This window comes from Embiotoca jacksoni, unplaced genomic scaffold (assembly GCF_022577435.1).
Source record: "Embiotoca jacksoni isolate LCO1_2020_lvr unplaced genomic scaffold, fEmbJac1.0.p SCAF_4, whole genome shotgun sequence".
NCBI lineage: Eukaryota > Metazoa > Chordata > Actinopteri > Embiotocidae > Embiotoca > Embiotoca jacksoni.
Window position 1 is genome coordinate 1,519,720 of NW_027185392.1, and position 17,657 is coordinate 1,537,376.

Below are 17,657 nucleotides of genomic sequence, written 5' to 3' on the forward strand. Positions count from 1 at the left end.
ATTTACGACCTGACCTGGAGAGGACAGGTCAGACAGATGAGCCGGGGATGCTCCATTTAAACCCTTTTATACAAACAATACAATTTTTGCTGGACAGGCAGTTAACATAAGCCAGGATAGAAGAAACGTGCTCACACTTAAGAGTATGTTTACCAGTCAGGAGCATTTTAAACCAACTGCAGCTGTGATATTAGTGCTTGGCCAATTTCAACATACAAAGAGGAAGAATTGCAATAGTCCAACCTTGAAGTCATAAAAGCACAAGTGACCTTTTCAAGATCTTTGAATAAAAAGGAAGGCCTTGACTTTAGCTGAAACTCGTCCTCGGCTCTGAAGTGCACAGATGTAAATGTGCAAGCTGCTCGTATTGTCGTTAGGTTTGATTTATACATGTGCACGAATGTAGAAACGACACTTCACGCACACTATTAGAATTAAAGGGGTATTTGGGGGGGAAATGGGATGATTTAGGTTGTTTTCTTTACACCGAATCAACCAAACACAGTCAAAGTGAGGGACCCTGGTCCTCTCTCTGTCATTCCCTGTCTCCGTCTCTCCGTGTCCTGCCCTTGAAAAAGAAGAGGACGGGCTCAGACAGCCTGGGAACGGCTCACTACTGGAGGATCCGAGCAGCGCTACATCAAAGGCCGGTCCATTTGCACAGTAGCTTACACACACCCACACATACACAAACATCAACTTACATATTTGGGGGGTTGCTTTCTCTGAAGTTCATTACAAGTGGCAGAACTATTACCCTCCTTCACAGCGTGTGTGTGTGTGTGTGTGTGTGTGTGTGTGTGTGTGTGTGTGTGTGTGTGTGTGTGTGTGTGTGTGTGTGTGTGTGAACTGCAAAGAGGGGAGCTCATAAACATCTCAAAAAGTTTAAGGAACACTTCCCGCATCATCATTAGTTTTTCTCTTATTTCCGGATTGCCAGAGAGCAGATGCAACCAAAAACGTCATTTTCCAAGAGCGCTGGTTTAACTTACTGGAACAAAACTGCAAAAATCCTAAGTAGTTGGATTAGTGGACATCTCCTCCCACATCCTCTGATCTTTTTACTGCAGCCTCATGAGAGGGAGCTCTCCCCCACCCCCCTTCCACCGCCATCGAGTACACTTAATCTGAAGTGGCAATATTAGAACCCCGAGCCGGTGCCAAAACAAATGCACACAACGGACCTCTCTCAATGGTTCCTGATGTACCATGTCGGAGAACGGAGAGGAGGGGAGGGACCGGGCAGATTAACATGAGAACGGTGGAGGAGTGCGTATCGTGTGTGGGAGGGACACATGATGGATACAAGATGTGTGAAGATCCTCGGGCAGGATGAAAGAGTTCGAGGAATCGTATTGAGTTATTGGATCGAGACTTTGAGTGATATGATAATAAGAGAGGGGGGGGGGGGGGGAGTGTGGGGCGAGGAGGGCGTGGGGGGGGGGAGCAGAGGTCACCGTGATATCATTAAAACTGAGATTAAGGCGCAGTTTCACTTTAAACGTTGAGGTGGAAGTGGACTCTAATCACGCCCGTGGCCCCCGCTGGAGAAAGAGGCGTTTGAAGACGGGGGGGAAGGGGGAGGAGGGGTCAGGGGGTCAGAACACGAAGTTCAAATCTAGCTGATGTTGTTGTGAAAAGTTCTCGCATCCAAACATCCAGGATCGGTCGGACAGAACTCGTCTCGCCACATGTTGGAGTCATTACATGATGTCATGGTGGTACAATTTCCCACCAGCCGCCTGCATGTGTGAGAGGAAGTGATGTCACAGGCTCAAGGCTGAGCCCTGCAGATGGCACTCTGATAGACCAAGGAAGATATTATCTGTGTGTGTGCGTGTGTGTGTGTGTGTGGGGGGAGGGGGGTTAATGAGACATGTCAACAGATGCACAAAGTCTTCATCTGTTCTTCTTTTAGTTTTACGTCTGGGATTAACTGTTGTTATAAAATTTAATGGTCTTTACAGACAGTGGGCTTTTTTGTGTGACTAATTAACATGCTAAAGTATATATATACATATATATATATATTTTTTGTTGTTGTTTTTCTTTGTTTTTTTTTTTATCTGTTCTTGTCACGAGCACTTTAAATGCAAATATAATTCAAAGAAAAAGCAGCTTGGAAGTAGATCTTTCTGAGCCTTGCACTATGAGCATCGAGGCATCAACCAATCACATCGTTCTCAACTCCGAATGACACGTGACATTGTTTGTATCTCAGCCACCCGATATAATATGACAAAGGGCGCCAAAATTACAAAGACAACATGTGGAGTAACGTCACCAATGACCAGGCTGTCGGGATTAGTGACAAGTCAAGCTGCAACCGACCGTACCGTCACCCAATTGGTTTGTGAACTTCCGTTCTGAGCCCTTGAGTTCGCTATTTCAGCCGTCGCCATCTTGTTTATTTCCGTGCCACAAGTGACCCTATTTGGACGATTGGGGACGGAGCAAGCAGCGAATCTGACTCGATCTGATTAGGAGCCTTTGGACACGATGCCTTGCCCGCCAAACATACAGCTTCTAGAGGACAAATAGCTCATTTATGATGGGATTCATTTCAAAATTTAGAGCACTTACTCATGAATGTCTATAGCTTCTTCCTGCTCAACGCATGTCATGATGCTGTGCATAGTTTGCATGCAGCGGGAGCAGTCTCAACATTTTTTGCTTCAACCTTGGATTACTGTTCTACTACTAAATTTGGGCCACGTAAAAATATGTCCTGAGGCTTGACCAGTTGAGAACCAGTGCTGTAGAATATATTTATTATAATTTAGGGGCACTGAAGAAAATTATTGAATGAGCTCATGGACATAAAATTACCACACGGTGCATGAATACTGTAAACAATACCGTCAGATATTACGACTTATTAAAACACCTTAGTTCATCCTGCAGGTGAGAATGTCACACTCTTTATGGCACTTAAAAACAGACCAAACTATATTCATCCTTGTGTTTTGTTGTAATTTATAAAAGGCCCCATGCGGAGTATCATTTAATTGGTGGCTAAAACAGCGCCTTTCTGCCCATAAGCCTTTACATTTACATACTGATGAAGTCAATTGGAACTAAATATCGCCACAGCAACTCCCAGAACAATGCGCACGACCTGAGAAATCCCAGGTGTTTATTTGTTTGCATTTCAAACACGCTTCTCTCTCGTGTGTAAACGGGTTAAGCACTTAATCACTGGTTTCAGGGGAGAGCAGAGAGGAAACAGAGTGGGACGCTTAAAGTGGATTATTTTTGCAAGAAGGGGGGAAAAAAAAAAAAAAAAAAAAATCGGGAGGGGGGGGGGGGGGCTCAGCAGCAATCGATGGTTTGTCTCCCCCAGAGCTCCACGGGGATTTGCGTGGAGTGATCTGAAGTGGCATCCCGCTGTGCAAACCTGAGTGCTTTGACTCCACATAAAACCGTTCAATCACAGAGCACCGTGTTCGACTAAAAAGCCTCTTATGAGATCATTACCGAGGATGAACAAACAGCCACTAATGAAAAAGAGCCGGAGCACTTTTCCTCGTATGAAGGGTATCGAAAACAAGTGGAAAGTTGGAGCGTCAGCCTTCGGTTCAGGAGTTTGAATTATGGTGTTTTTCTTTTTTCTTTTTTTTTTTGTCACCAGGCTAACAGGTTGTAGAGGCGTCTTAATTTATGTCCCGCTGTGGAATATTTCAAGTTCAAACACTGCACTCATTATGTGTAAACAGTTGTATGTCGTCTGTGGCTTTGAAGGAGCTTTTTCAGTTCTTGAGAAAACAGCCCTAAGGATGTTATCATGATGTCATCAGGGTTTTTACAATTTCAGCTAAGAGGCTACTGATTCATAAAAGAACTGATGATAATAAACCAGTGGAATTCCCCTTCAATCAGCCTGATGTTCAAGACATTAGGGACAGTTTGAGGCAGACGCAAATGGTTCAGTTAAGTCAATTTAAAACGTTATAATGCCGGCATCCAAAATGTGTAAATTAGGTTTTTAGTGGTTTGTGAACGGCCGTTTTAAAGACTCAAAGTCGGGGATTTCAGCCATCGCCATCTTGTTTTTTTTGTAAGTAGAAGTGACCATAACTGGTGAGCTGGGGACGAGCGAGGGGTGAATGTGACTGACTATGCCCCGCCCAACTTTACCAGAAACATTACTGCACCCCAGGCATGTCAATCAAACAGCCCCCCCAAATATATTTGTGTTTGACTCCTAATATGTAATGAATGCTGGAATTATTTCCAGAAGGACCAAACCACTGATCAGAAGAAGGGAATTTATCTAATGACACCATGATGACTTGTGGAAAACATTTACTGATTCTGAATTTGATGCTTTTTCAATGGGAGTCTATTGGAGACAGCCCATAGTGACCCTGTGGGTAATTGCAGTTTTTAAGGCACTTCTGCATTTGAAAAACTTTTAAGACCCAGATGTTAATCCCATTTTTATATTCCAGTCTACAAACAAAACAAGGAATTTAAATGTGTCACTTTAGGCACATTTTTTTCACAGTTCCTGTTAATGGACAATAAACAAGACAATAATCACTAGTTTGTTTGAACAATTAAAATAATCATGAAGCTAAAGTCCCCCTCCTCTCAAAAATGCGTTTTGGTTCTCTTCAAAGGAAATAATTTTTGTTTTGAGGATTTCTGAGCTAAGCTAAAATTTCAGTTGCCTGTACTAGCAGGATTTGTGACGTCACAACTGCTTTTTGAATTGCCTGGTATTACCAAACCCAAAATTCGCTGTGTGAATATCTGGGTCTGGCCTTGCTCCATTGAGGATTTTTTTCCTCAAACTGTACAGACCTCAGGTTAATTTGGAAAGCTATCGGCGAAGCCTCAAACCAATCAGAATTGAGTACTGTATACTGCAGCAAACATTAAAGCGAACAGGTTTCCAGACTATAAATCACAACACATAGATGTATATATAGGTAGTTGCTTTGAATCATAATTTGTGCCTCACATGTTTTTTCCATTAAACACTTCAGAACATCTTATGTGTTTTCAAATTTGCCTGATGGGATTCTTTAAACATCACATCGGAGAAACTGAGCCACGTGTCACACTCTCAAGCATTTGAACACAAGTGATTCATTTGAAGTTGGGAACCTGCCACTATTGTCAAATTCATCTCGACTAGAGATGCAGGCAGGTCCCTGCCAACATCAAACAAACCGGGGGGCCCATTACAAAGGAGCCTCAACAACTCTGGACCAAAACAAAAATGTGTCTTTTCTCCTCGTGCCTCGGGATCCTGGGAACACGAAACCCGAAACGGTCGTACTGACATTTCCTCCCGTTAGCACTCACGGAAAAACAATGTTAGGATAATGATGCAATCCATCAAGCGGAAACGGTAACAAGGGGCAGCCCCTATGCAAAGTGATACGACTGTGCTTCAAGGCCCTCTGAAGGCACCTGCTTGTTTCCACAACACAGGACAACTTCCATTTGTGAGCCAATCGGCTCTTTTTACACACTCACCGAGTGGACTTGGCTGCGGTCAAACTCGAGTGGAGAGGAAGTTTAACATAAATCAGAAAACCAAACATGTCCAAAACTCTGGCAGCTCAGGAGGCATCTTAACTCTCAGATTTCTACTTTTATGTTTGTTGAAACGCTTTCTGATGTCCAGGATTACATGAGCAGTCCTTTCATCTTTTCTAATAGCATTAGGCCGGTCCAAGAATAACCCGAGAGCAAAAAAGAGCAAATTTTTTTTTGTTAGGAGTTGGCTGCCAGTTGTCATGGACAGGTGACAAAGAATTTCTTAACGCTGAAACAACATTACGTGTCCAGAACAGCGAAAGCAATACACATGTCACCGGAGGATTAAGTTGCCACGCCAAGTGCAAAGTCCTCCAAACCACATGAAACAGCCAGCAACAGCAGCAGAAACTATATCACCACTCTGCCAGTAAAGAGTTCCTGGTCAATGTACAGTGTGCCCTGGTTTGCAGCCACATGCACAGATTAAAAGCCTAGGAACATTAAAGGGGTTGACCACCTGTCTCCGTCCTCTCTCAGGCCTGAATGAGACCACAGGGAGATCCTCTTCCTCCAGCACACCACCTGCTACCACTAGCCCCCTTTAATGTTGGGCATCTCTTTAAAGATCCCACAATGGCACTTTGTAAGAGTGCCCAGTTTAACATGGAGGCTACTTGCAAGACCGCGTCACACTGTGCTGTGACTTGCCTTAAACTACAAAGTAATATCTGAATTTTTGTTATGTTTTATTCCCAAAATGAACCTCAGTGGGATACTTTACCTTGTTGAAACTGTTCCTGTCAAAGACAAGAAAAATATCTGTTGCACAAGTGATCAGGGTTTTGTAGTTTTTCATAGCACACCTTAAGTCAGACTCATCAAAGTTTCGAGGGAGTTTTCAATTGAACACCATATTGTTAAATACACCTTCTATACAACCCTGTTTCCACAAAAGTTGGGATGCTGCGTAACAGAATGTGATGATTTGCAAATCATATAAACCCATATCAAATTGAAAATAGACCAAAGACAACATATCAAATGTTAAAACTGATACATGTTATTGTTTTATGAAAAATATACGCTCATTTTGAATTTGATGGCAGCAACAAGTTTCAAAAAAGTTGGGACAGGGTCAACAAAAGACTGGAAAAAGTTGTGTAAAGCTAAAAAAAACAAAACCTGGTAGAACATCTTACAACTAATTAGGTTAATTGGCAACAGATCAGTAACATGATTGGGGATAAAAGACCAGTGACAATGGGGAGAGGTTCACCACTCTATGAAAAGTTCAACAATCAAAGAATAATGTTCCTCAATGTAAAATTAACAAATAATTTGTGGATTTCATCATCTACGGTTCATAATATCATTAAAAGCTTCAGAGAATCTGGAGAAATCTCTGAACACAAGGGACAAGGCTGAAAACCAATATTGGATGGTCGTGATCTTCGGGCCCTCAGGCAACACTGCATTAAAAATAGACCCAATTATGTTGTGGAAATCACTGCCTGGGCTCAGGAACACTTCCAAAAAAAATTGTTTCAATGCCTTGTTTTTTTCAACAAAACAATGTCAAACCAATTCTGCACATATTACAACAGCATGGCTCCGTAGTGGAAGAGTCCGGGTGGTAAAGTGACCTCCAGCAGTCCAGATCTGTCACCCATTGAAAACATTTGGTGCGTCATTAAACGAAAAATACGACAAAGTTGAACTGTTGAGCAGCTGAAATCCTATATCAGGCAAGAATGGGACAACATTTCACTTTCAAAACTCCAGTAAACTGATCTCCTCAGTTCCCAAATGTTTACAGAGTGTTGTTAAAAGAAGAAGGGAAGGCACAACGGTGGTAAACATGCCCCTCTCCCAACTTGTTTGTAACGTGTTGCTGCCTTAAAATTCCAAATGAGCATATATGAGTATGTAAGTACAATAATTTAGTAAATGTATTTAGTCACTTTTAACCATTGGAAGCAGTTCCACTGTTTGAACTTCTTGAAATGTGTGGAAGATGAGACTGCTCTTTATTCAACTGCAGCTTTTAGAAGTCAGCTCTGTGGTTAAAGAAAGAAAGAAAGAAAGAAAGAAAGAAAGAAAGAAAGAAAGAAGAGACAAAAAAAAACAACAACAACGTAACAAAGAAAACAAAGTGAGTATCATACAAAGACCAGCCTCTCCTTCTGACTCCATCTGCCTTTTATTGCTCAAGGCAAAACTTTTCTTCCGACGACTCATGACACTTCAGAGTCCATTTAACTGCAATGCAATAATAATGACCACGAGCAGGAGCTGATGTCGCCAGTAGCAGTAATTTACAGTATTGATGAGCAGCGTATAGGCTTTATAAGACGTCTGATGGATCAGCATATGCGCTTCCATGCAAGTTTATTAAACTGAGTACAGCACAGGAAAAGAGAGGAAGAAAAAAAGAGTCTCATGCCAAGTTGTTCTCGGTGTTAAATTTAATGGTACAAGTCAGAAAGGCTGGCGTACATCAAAGACCACTTTAAACAGCGGCAGGGATATTTTTTCTTTTTCGCTCAAATAAAAGACAAACTGTCATCATCATTAAACTTGGCCGCAGCTTGTTTTTTTTTTTTTTTTTCTGTTTTGGATGAAGACAAAAAGGTTTATTTATCCTTCATTCCACCCACTGCCATGTAGGTCAGTGTCAGTGAATCAGATGTAACATACATTAGGAGGGGGAAAAAATGCAGAGCCGCTGCCAGACCCAGACTGGCCATCTGGTAGATTTGGCTCCCGTCTGAGAAGACCAATCCAATTTTGAGTCATTACTTACAGAAATGATTTAATGACAGACATTTGTACTGGTATGAATATGTTGTGGTGTTTTACAGCGCACCTTTACAACATTTCACGGTGGAATCAAAACATTTAAACCGTATTATTCGCGATTTATAGATACAAGTTTTCCTGTCCAAGCATTTTTGTGAAATAGCTGTAAAAAAACATGTTTTTTTTATTAAAAATTTAAGTTAAAGATGATAAAGTGGAGAAGTTTCTTTCATTTTAATTGCATTATAAAGCAGCGAACTTGGTAGTATTGTCACATATCAATTGATTGTAATACCTGACTGATTTCAGACTATTGAATAGGTGTTATCATCACCCATATGTACCAAATATAGTATGGGCTTGTAAAGGCCTACTAAAACCTACTTGTAGATTCAGGAAGCTGCTTTCACCTGTTACATTTCTTGCGACCTCTAGGGGTCGTTGTGATTGTGACAGCAACAAAGGAGGAAGTGAGGTTAAGGAGGTCTGTGTATGGAGGAATTTGAGGGTGTTTCGATGGTTAAAGTTACAGGCTGTATATAAAAGTGGACACAGGTTCAGGTGCAGAAAAGTGACGGCAATGCCAAAGCGCCTTAAGCTACAATTCCACCGATGGCCACAAGGGGGTGGCTCAGAAAAGGCTTTGGCGCAATAGACTGCCATTCAACTTCTCATGAAATATAAAGTCAGTAAATGTTTTCCACAAGTCATTATGATCAGTGTTCTGTTCCTTCTGGAAATAATTCCACAATTCACTAGATATTAGGACTCAAAAAAATCTGTCATATTTTTGAGGTAGGTAGCAAAAGGTTGTTTCAAAACGTATTCGTGTGGATGAAACCTCAGTGTATAATAATTTGTTACCGAATGAAACAAGTTGCTTCATGCCATAAATAAACATCTTATTCTATCTTTATCTTAGTACCTGCTTAACTCTAATTTATTATTTAATTACTAGATATTGTTAACATTGCAGCTTTTATCTCTTTTGCATTTCAGTCTTTTAATCTTGATTTTTTTAGTTTCTTCATATAGGTTTTATTTCACTCTATTTTACTACTCTTACTGTTATTTTAGATTTTATATCTATTGTTTACTTTTTTTTATCTTCTTTCATGCCTTGATCTCAAATTGTTTTAAAAATTAATATTTTTTTAGTCTAACATGTTTGTCTTATTATTGGCCTGTCAATCATCTGTTAATCACTTTGAACTGAGCGAGCGTGTCTGAAAAGTGCTATAAAAGTGCTATAAAAATCAAGTTTGATGATAGATTCCATTGTTAATTAAAAATGTTATTTTTCAACACTCATGACAAAGAATTTGTACATTTGTGCTTCTTTGAACCTTCACACGCGTTCCCCTCACCGTCCTGTCCTGGCTGAATGATTTATACTCTTACATTGTGACGGTCCCTCTGCTGGAGGTGCACTTGTGAACCATCAAAGGAGGTGCAGCCTGTTCCCATGCTCGTTCCTCGGGTCGTTCTATTAAATATAAGGAGATCAGGTTAAGTGATCAAAGACCCTTGGTTTCTGGGGCTTAAGTGTTGCTCCGTTTCATCAAAGGCCATTAGTCTCTTTAACCTCCGTTACCTCGAGGTAACATAAAACTAGCAGGTAATGGAGCTGTGCCTTTTCCTGTAAATACTGTACGTGTCTTCTTTTTTTTTTCACCGGGAGCCGATGTGAAAGAGGATATAATGACACAAAATGGCAGCTTCTTTTTCTCACATTCCTCGAGCCTTTGACAACAAAGGCACCTGTCTCTTTTATCTGCAGAAAAACAATACAAGCCGACTTCAAAAGCACATCCGGCTGACACTTGGTGTTCCCTCCGACCAGAGTGTTTATCAGACGGGCACATATCGGGCTGCTCTGGGGCATTGTGTTGCCGGTGACCTGCTTCCTGCTGCCTCCTGGTTAATTGTCACGACATGTGTCCTTCCAAAACCACAACTTGGGAGCTATTAGTATCGGCTTCCTGTTGATGACTAATGTGCTCGCTGTGGCACTTGTTTCAACAGAACAAACGGTTAAACGTATTTGTTTCATGTTTTCTTTCCGCCGCTTTATAAATCAGATAGAAAACCAACTCTTTGAGGCACATAATCTCATGAAACATAATCTTATGAGCATTTTGAAGTTTCACTAAATGCCACGCAGCGAAGGAAAAGGACCTCATTCCTGACTCAGGCCACCCACGCTGCCTTTGTGACACTGCAGGGCTCTTCGAATGACATCATCCAGTTTACCAGTTGAAGAACCTCCGCGGAGACGTCAGGTAGCTTTCAGGTGCTCTGTACGCTCTTATTATTGATGGTAAAGAAGCTTTTTTGTTGTTGTTCCCAGTCGTGTCTGGTTTTCTGCAACCATCTGCATGCCAGTTAGATGTGGACCAGATGGAGGGGAAAATGAAGGTTTGTCTCCCTTTTGTCTGCCTCTCTCTTGGGTCCGCGGGAGCGACAGGAAAGGTCTAACAATGTGCGTCGAAGACAGACATTCTGCTCGACATAAGGCCGGCATGTGTTGGCGCGCTGCTCCCGCAGACGTCTTTTTGTCCGACTCCAGGCCTGCTAGCATGCACAACCGCCACATCATCGGCCCGACGACGCCACTCGCTATGTCAGATTAGTAACACAAAGTCTCCAATCCCGATAAGGAGTGTGCAAACCGGCCTAACCGGCGGGAGCGAATTGAGACAAGACCTCGAAAGTATGTTCTTTTTCGCAGAAAAATGCAGCGAAAAAAATTCCCCTGCTTCTTTTACAGTCACGTGACGTGACCAGATGTTCACCTGGTGTTAACGTCTCATCGGAATATCACAGTTATTTTTTACACCTTTTCGTTGTGCCTCTTTGCGTGAACGCTTCTTGTGGAGCCTCGTCAATGCTGACGCGTCCAAAAAAGCTTAAATTTCACTGCATAATCTATAAGACTTGTCGATTTGCGTTCCTCTCAATTGACAGGTTGGCCGAGTCAATCAATTTTGTATTGTTACGTGTGCACGAATCTTCTTTTTTTTTTTTTCTAGTTTCGGTGTTGGCCTGCCGTCAGATTTAGTTTTAGGTTGCTGCTCTCATGGTAGTTTAGTAAAACAGTTTGCTGCTTAAAAACAAACTAATGTCGCTAACGGCGATATCGGTACAAAAGTGGCGAACGTTTACCACGTCCCTCTTTAATCTTTCCCATGAAATTAGCCACCGTCACGCCTCCGGCCGTCCGTCAGAGCTGGAATGCCGGGGTCGGCAGATTCGGGCGTCCGAGTTCAATTTAGCTGAACTTTGGCTCAGAAATCTGGCAAACAAAATTCGAAGCAGCTCTGTCGGTTACGGCTCGGTGGAATTGTCACCGGCAGGACCGCTCTCCGTCGACAACGACAGGCTCGCTCTGGTGGCGTGTTGGTGTGAAGCGACGGCGGCGAGGGCCCCTTCGGATGGCTCGCGAAAACAATCGTCCAGCATAATCTGTCATGAGCGGTTCTTCGGCGAACCGCGTCGAGCCGTAGCGTCGCTTTCATCGACTCTGTTCGCTTTGTTCCTCCATCAAAACGTATCGCACATTAATTACGACCAACGTTAAGTGAATTTTTTTTAGCGCTCGACCAAGTACCAAGAAAAACCCGAACCCCCAGCAGCTTCGCACGCTTCCTCTGCACTAATGAGCACCTTATTTCCCTCTGAGCACTCACACGCTTTAACTTAAAACACACCTCTCCCTTTCTTTTAGCTGCATCATCGTCGCTGGCCTCCTTTACGCTCTTTTTCTTTCTCTCTCTCTCTCTCTCTGTGTCTCAGATAATCGTCAGTACCGGCTGCCAACTGGCCGGGAACCCGAGCCGTGCTCCGTGCATCGGTAAATATTCCATACAGCTCTTCGAGCCGACAGTATCTGGTGACTTCGCAGCGCTAATCAGATGTCCTCTCATCTCGCTTTGTGGCCGACAACAAAACAACTCGCACTTTTATAATTTTGCGAGACATTTTTGTGTGTTTTTCTTTCTCCCCCCCCCTCCCTCCCCCCTCCCCCCCCCCCCCCATAATCCTTTTCAAGTTTGTCCTCAGCAGCTCCGTGCGGTACGAGCCGCCGCTCGCCCCCTCTCCCTTTTTTTTCTGTCTAATCCCAGACGAAAGGGAGTTGGACAACTCGGTCCAAGAGTTGGATTTGTAAAATAGCTTCAACCACATCTGAGGGAGAGGCAGAATTAGCGAGAAAACACCGACTCAGGGCAGAGAGAGGAAAAGAATATATTGTTCAAGATTCATGCCCAGAAATCCTCATACGGGAGGTCAAAGGTCGGCCCAGAGTAAACCACGCGGCCTCACTTTTCCCAGATGTGAGGAAGCGTCCGTCCTCTGAAGTGACCCACAGTCCGCCATCGCTGGCTCAGGACCGTCGCCTTCACGTGGGTGACGCGTCCCGCCCGCTCCTCCGCGAGACGCCAGCAAGGCACCGCGGTCCGATTAGGGAGCTGCTGGCAAACAATACCAGGCCCGGTGCCATCTCCAGCTGCTTCCTCCCCACACAGGCCCACACCGAAGTGGATTGTACTTATTTTTTCCTTTTTTCTTTTCTTTTTTTTTGAAGGCTGAGATGAAAGACAGAGCTGTTTACGTGTGTTTATTATGACTCAGGTCCACAACAGGAACCTTGAGGAAGAGTCCCTCAGAGAATCAAATGCTGGTGTGTGTTTGATGCTGGAGTAGAGTGGTTTCGAATGCTGACCATATTTGACCATATTTGGATGAGCTGGGATCAGCTGTTTGCTGTGGCTCCATTAACTCTGCTGACAAGATGTAGTGTGACCGCTGACTGGATGTAAAAGTGGACGTAGCTTCCAGGTCTGAGGGCGATGCAGAACTGCTTTAAGCTGAAATACCACCGAGTGCCACAAAAGGTCGGTTCCAAAAAGCATCCGGCCTCAAGCATCAACCACCCGTTGGTTTGTGAACAGCCGTTATGAAGCCTCCAGTTCAGATTCTGTCCGTAGCAGTTTGGAGCAGGAAGTGACCATATTTGGACGAGCTGGGGGCGGAGCGAGCGGTGGATCCGACTGATCTGATTGGAAACCTGACGACACTACGTCCCGCCCACCGATAGCTGTAACCTGACTGCGCCACAGGCCTGTCAATCAAACAGACACGTCTTTTTGAAGCTTATTTTCTAATTAACGACGGGATTATTTTCAGATGGACTGTCAGAAAACACATAAGAAGGAGCGACTTTAGCTAACAACACCGAGATAACTCATGGAGAAATTTGATTGACTTTGTGTTTCATGAGAGAAGTAGAATGGAAGTTCTGTGGAGCCGGAGGCTTTTCGGAGCCGACCTCTAGTGGCACTCGTTGGTATTGCAGCTTAAGGCGCTTCTGCATCGGCCTCATTTTTCAGACCCGGAAGCTACGTCCACTTTGAAATACAGACTACCCTCCGGACAAAAGCTGAACTGGAGGCTTCATAACATTCACAAACCAACGGGTGACAGCACTGCTTGTTGAGTGTGACCTCAGCGTCCCTGCAGCCGCAGTCCTCCTCCTCCTCCTCCTCCTTCTCCTCCTCCTTCTCCTCTCCACCACGTTCTGCCAGTCGGCCCGCTGAGCTCTCTCTACCTGCGAAGTGGCAAACGTCTCTTCCATTGTTGCTCCAAGTGGCTCCACACTCACTCTGAAAACTTGCCCACATCCCATGCACAGCCCCGTGGGGAATGGCAGAGCCTCACGTCTGCAGCCGATTAGGGGGAGAGATTAAGTCCTGCCAGGAGAAACCGGGCCGTGGCGGAGGTGTGGGTATCGGGAGAGGTGGGAGGAATAAAAAAATAAAACGAGTTCAAACCAAATCAGGCCTGCTGGGCTTTATCCACCATCAGCCGCAGAGTGGTCGGAGCTTCCTGATAAAGATGCAAGAAGCCGTGTTGAGGAGAAGAAAAAAAAAAGAGAAAACGCTGGACTATTAAGTTTACATAGGTTTCAACCCCCACCACACACGCACGCCGCCCAAAACTATCCTCGCCTCCTTCTTCTTTTTTTTTTTTACCTTCATCTCAGCTCTCGCGCAACGTGACGGCCGCTTTGATTGCGAGTCATGCTGGCGCTCTGAGCTCTCCGCCAGCCAAAAGGGAGGTTTTTTTTTTCTGTCCTCGTTGTAATTTACAGTGAGATACTACTCTGCCTACATTCACTTCCCGATGAGAGAAAACCATCCGTTTATGCATTCGACGCACCGCTGACACTTTGAGTTTCAGGAACGTCTTCATCTGGAACCCGTTTCATCTTCGTTTATAATGAAGATCTGCTTTAAAAAAAAGTGTGCTTTTGCCGAGAGAAATCTGGAAATTATTGCTGATGTTGTGTAGAGGGGAGGTGGAGGCACCTTTCTAGTATTTCTTGTATCCTTTCTGTGCCATTCAAGCAGGACAGAGATGAGTTTAGACCTGTTTGATTTTCTTTCTTAACAAACATTATATGCAATTGAAAGGTATTTTTTTTGTGTCCTGTTGGACTAAAACCATTTCTGCTTATGATCCCAAGTTTCATCTACCAGCACCATAGACTGTATATAAAAGTGTTCGTACCTTCCAGGTCTGAAAAATTAGGCCGATGCAGAAGCGCCTTCAGCTGCAATACCACTGAGTGCCACTAGAGGTCGGCTCCAAAAAGCCTCCGGCTCCATAGACTCCCGTTCAACTTCTCTCATGAAATTCTAAGTCAATAATATTTCTCCACGAGTTATCTCGGTGTTGTTAGCTGAAGTCACTCTTTCTTATTAGTTTTCTGGCGATCCATCTGAAAATAATCCCGTCATTCATTAGAAAATAAACTTCAAAAAGACGTGGTTTTGGGGGGGGCGTGTCTGTTCACTTCCTGCTCCAAATCTCTCCAAACTAGCGAGATGGCCACGGACAAAATCTGAATTGGAGGCTCCATAAAGGCCGTTCGCAAACCAACGGGCGACGTCACTGCCGGTTGCCGCTTGACCAGCACAGTGGCATCAAACGGTAGCTACGGTGACCTAATAATCAGATAACTGCTCATACGTGTTGCTCGACGAAATTATTTTCAATCCGTGGCCGGCCAATCAAACTAAATTACATTTCCTGTCCGTCCTTCTTTCTTTCTTTCTTTCTTTCTTTCCCTGTTACTCGCAATACGTGACAGGTGCGTGAACCTCGCTCATGTTTTTTTTTAACACACAAATGAAGCTGTTGTAGTTTAATATGTGGATTTAAAATGTTCCAGCACCTCCAGTCTTCCTCCAGTCTTTCTCAGGAGTAGCTGCACCATCTAGTGGTTGAATGTGAAACATCACCTCTCGTAACAACACACACCCCCCCCCCCTTTTTCCTTCGCAGCATCTCCCCAACACGGCACACAAGACAGTACTCATGTTGCTTCTGTGGTAACACAAATAACTCCGAGCCAATCATTTGAAGTTCATCCATACCGCGCTAATAAGGCTAATGACAAAGAGGATCCTCTGTTCTTCTTTCATGTCAGACGCGAAACAAGAGCATCTCTCTTCCTTAGGACACTATCGACTGGATTTTTGGCTTCAGAGCTCAGTTTCGCTTTGAAAGTATTTTATTTTTTATTTTTTTATTATTATTATATCATGAGAGAGGAGGCGACTGGAGCAACTGAGAGAAAGCAGGGGAAAGGATTGTTTGGAGTCAGAAACACATTTCAAAGGCTTTTTCCCCCCAAAAAACAGCCTGCGAAATCTGAGATGAAACCGGCTAATAAAGCGCCACACAGCAATAAATAATGCAACAAGAGGAAACAACATGAAAGATCGTTTCATCTCCTTATAGAGCGGAAAGGAAGCCGTGAATGTGTGTGCGTGTGTGTGTGTGCGTGTGTGTGTGCGCGCGCGCGCGCGTGTGTGTGTGTGTGTGTGTGTGTGCCGTATTCTGCGGGTAATACAATAGTTTGTTGGACTTTGCTTTGAAACTTTGCAGCGTTCGGTCAAAAAAGGAGAAATGTAGTTGTGGTTTACAGCCTTGAAGATGTGTTCAATTAAAGATGTCGCAAGAAAAAAAAAGAAAAAAAAAAGATGTTTTATTAATGGTGAACCATCGCTCGATGACCTCTGACGTCTCCTCCTTTGCATGTACCAGTCTTTACGCATCTTTCCACGTCTCTGTGTACAGCATGTTGTAAGATTAGAGTTTTTATTTACTTTTATTTCCCTCTGCTGTCATCACTCCATGTGGACAGAATAGTAAAACTTCCCTCGTCTCAGGGCAGGAATATGTTTCTCCAGCTCCCTCCCTGCGTCTTTTTCTGCCTCCGCCGAGCCAAATCCTGTGACTCAGTAACCGTAAACGGACCAAAAAAAAAAAAAAAAAAATCCCCTCGCACCCACCCAGAATAGTTCTGTCCACCAGCTGACGGCCGAGCACGGAGATCAAACCGACCACAGAGTGGGGAGGGGAGGGGGGGGGGGGGGGGACGGGTCGACGCAAACGCAACACCGGGGTTTCCTCTCCTAATCTCTGGTAAATTAGAGCAGACCTGCGTGGCAGTGAGGGCTTCCTGGAGAGGATGAAGGGGATCGGGCGCTGACTGGAAGTGGACTGTGTGGTTCTGATGTTATTAATAAAGGCGGCGTGGAGGGCGGACAAGTGCTAAAGCTGTGTGTGTGTGTGTGTGTGTGTGTGTGTGTGTGTGTGTGTGTATACGTGTGTCGGTGCAGGACAGTGAGCCGAGGAGAGAGAGATAGAGCGAAAGGCAGGTGCAGTTGTGTGACACTGACATCTTGTGGCCAGATGAGTAAACTGCCTGTCAGATTATATTCTGCACAGTTTTGACCACAGACTGTGTATTTAAAGTGTTCGTAGTTTCCGGCTCTGAAAAATGAGGCCGATGCAGAAGTGCCTTAGGCTGCAATACCACCGAGTGCCACTAGAGGTTGGATCCAAAAAGCCACCGGCCCCATAGACTCCCATTCAACTTCTCTCATGAAATTCTCAGTCAATAATATTTCTCCACCAGTTATCTCGGTGTTGTTAGCTAAAGTCGCTCCTTCTTATTAGTTTTCTGGCGGTCCATCTGAAAATAACCCCGTCATTAATTAGAAAATAAGCTTCAAAAAGACGTGTTTTTGGATGCGTGTCTGTTTGATTGACAGGCCTGTGTTGCAGTCAGGTTACAGCTATCGGTGGGCGGGACGTAGCATCGTCAGGTTTCCAATCAGATCAGTCACATCCACCGCTGGCTCCTCCCCCAGCTCGTCCAAATATGGTCACTTCCTGCTCCAAACCGCTCCGAACTAGCAAGATGGCGACGGACAAAATCTGAACTGGAGGCTTCATAACGGCCGTTCACTAATCAACGGGTGACGTTACTGCTGGTTGCCGCTTTGTTTTGA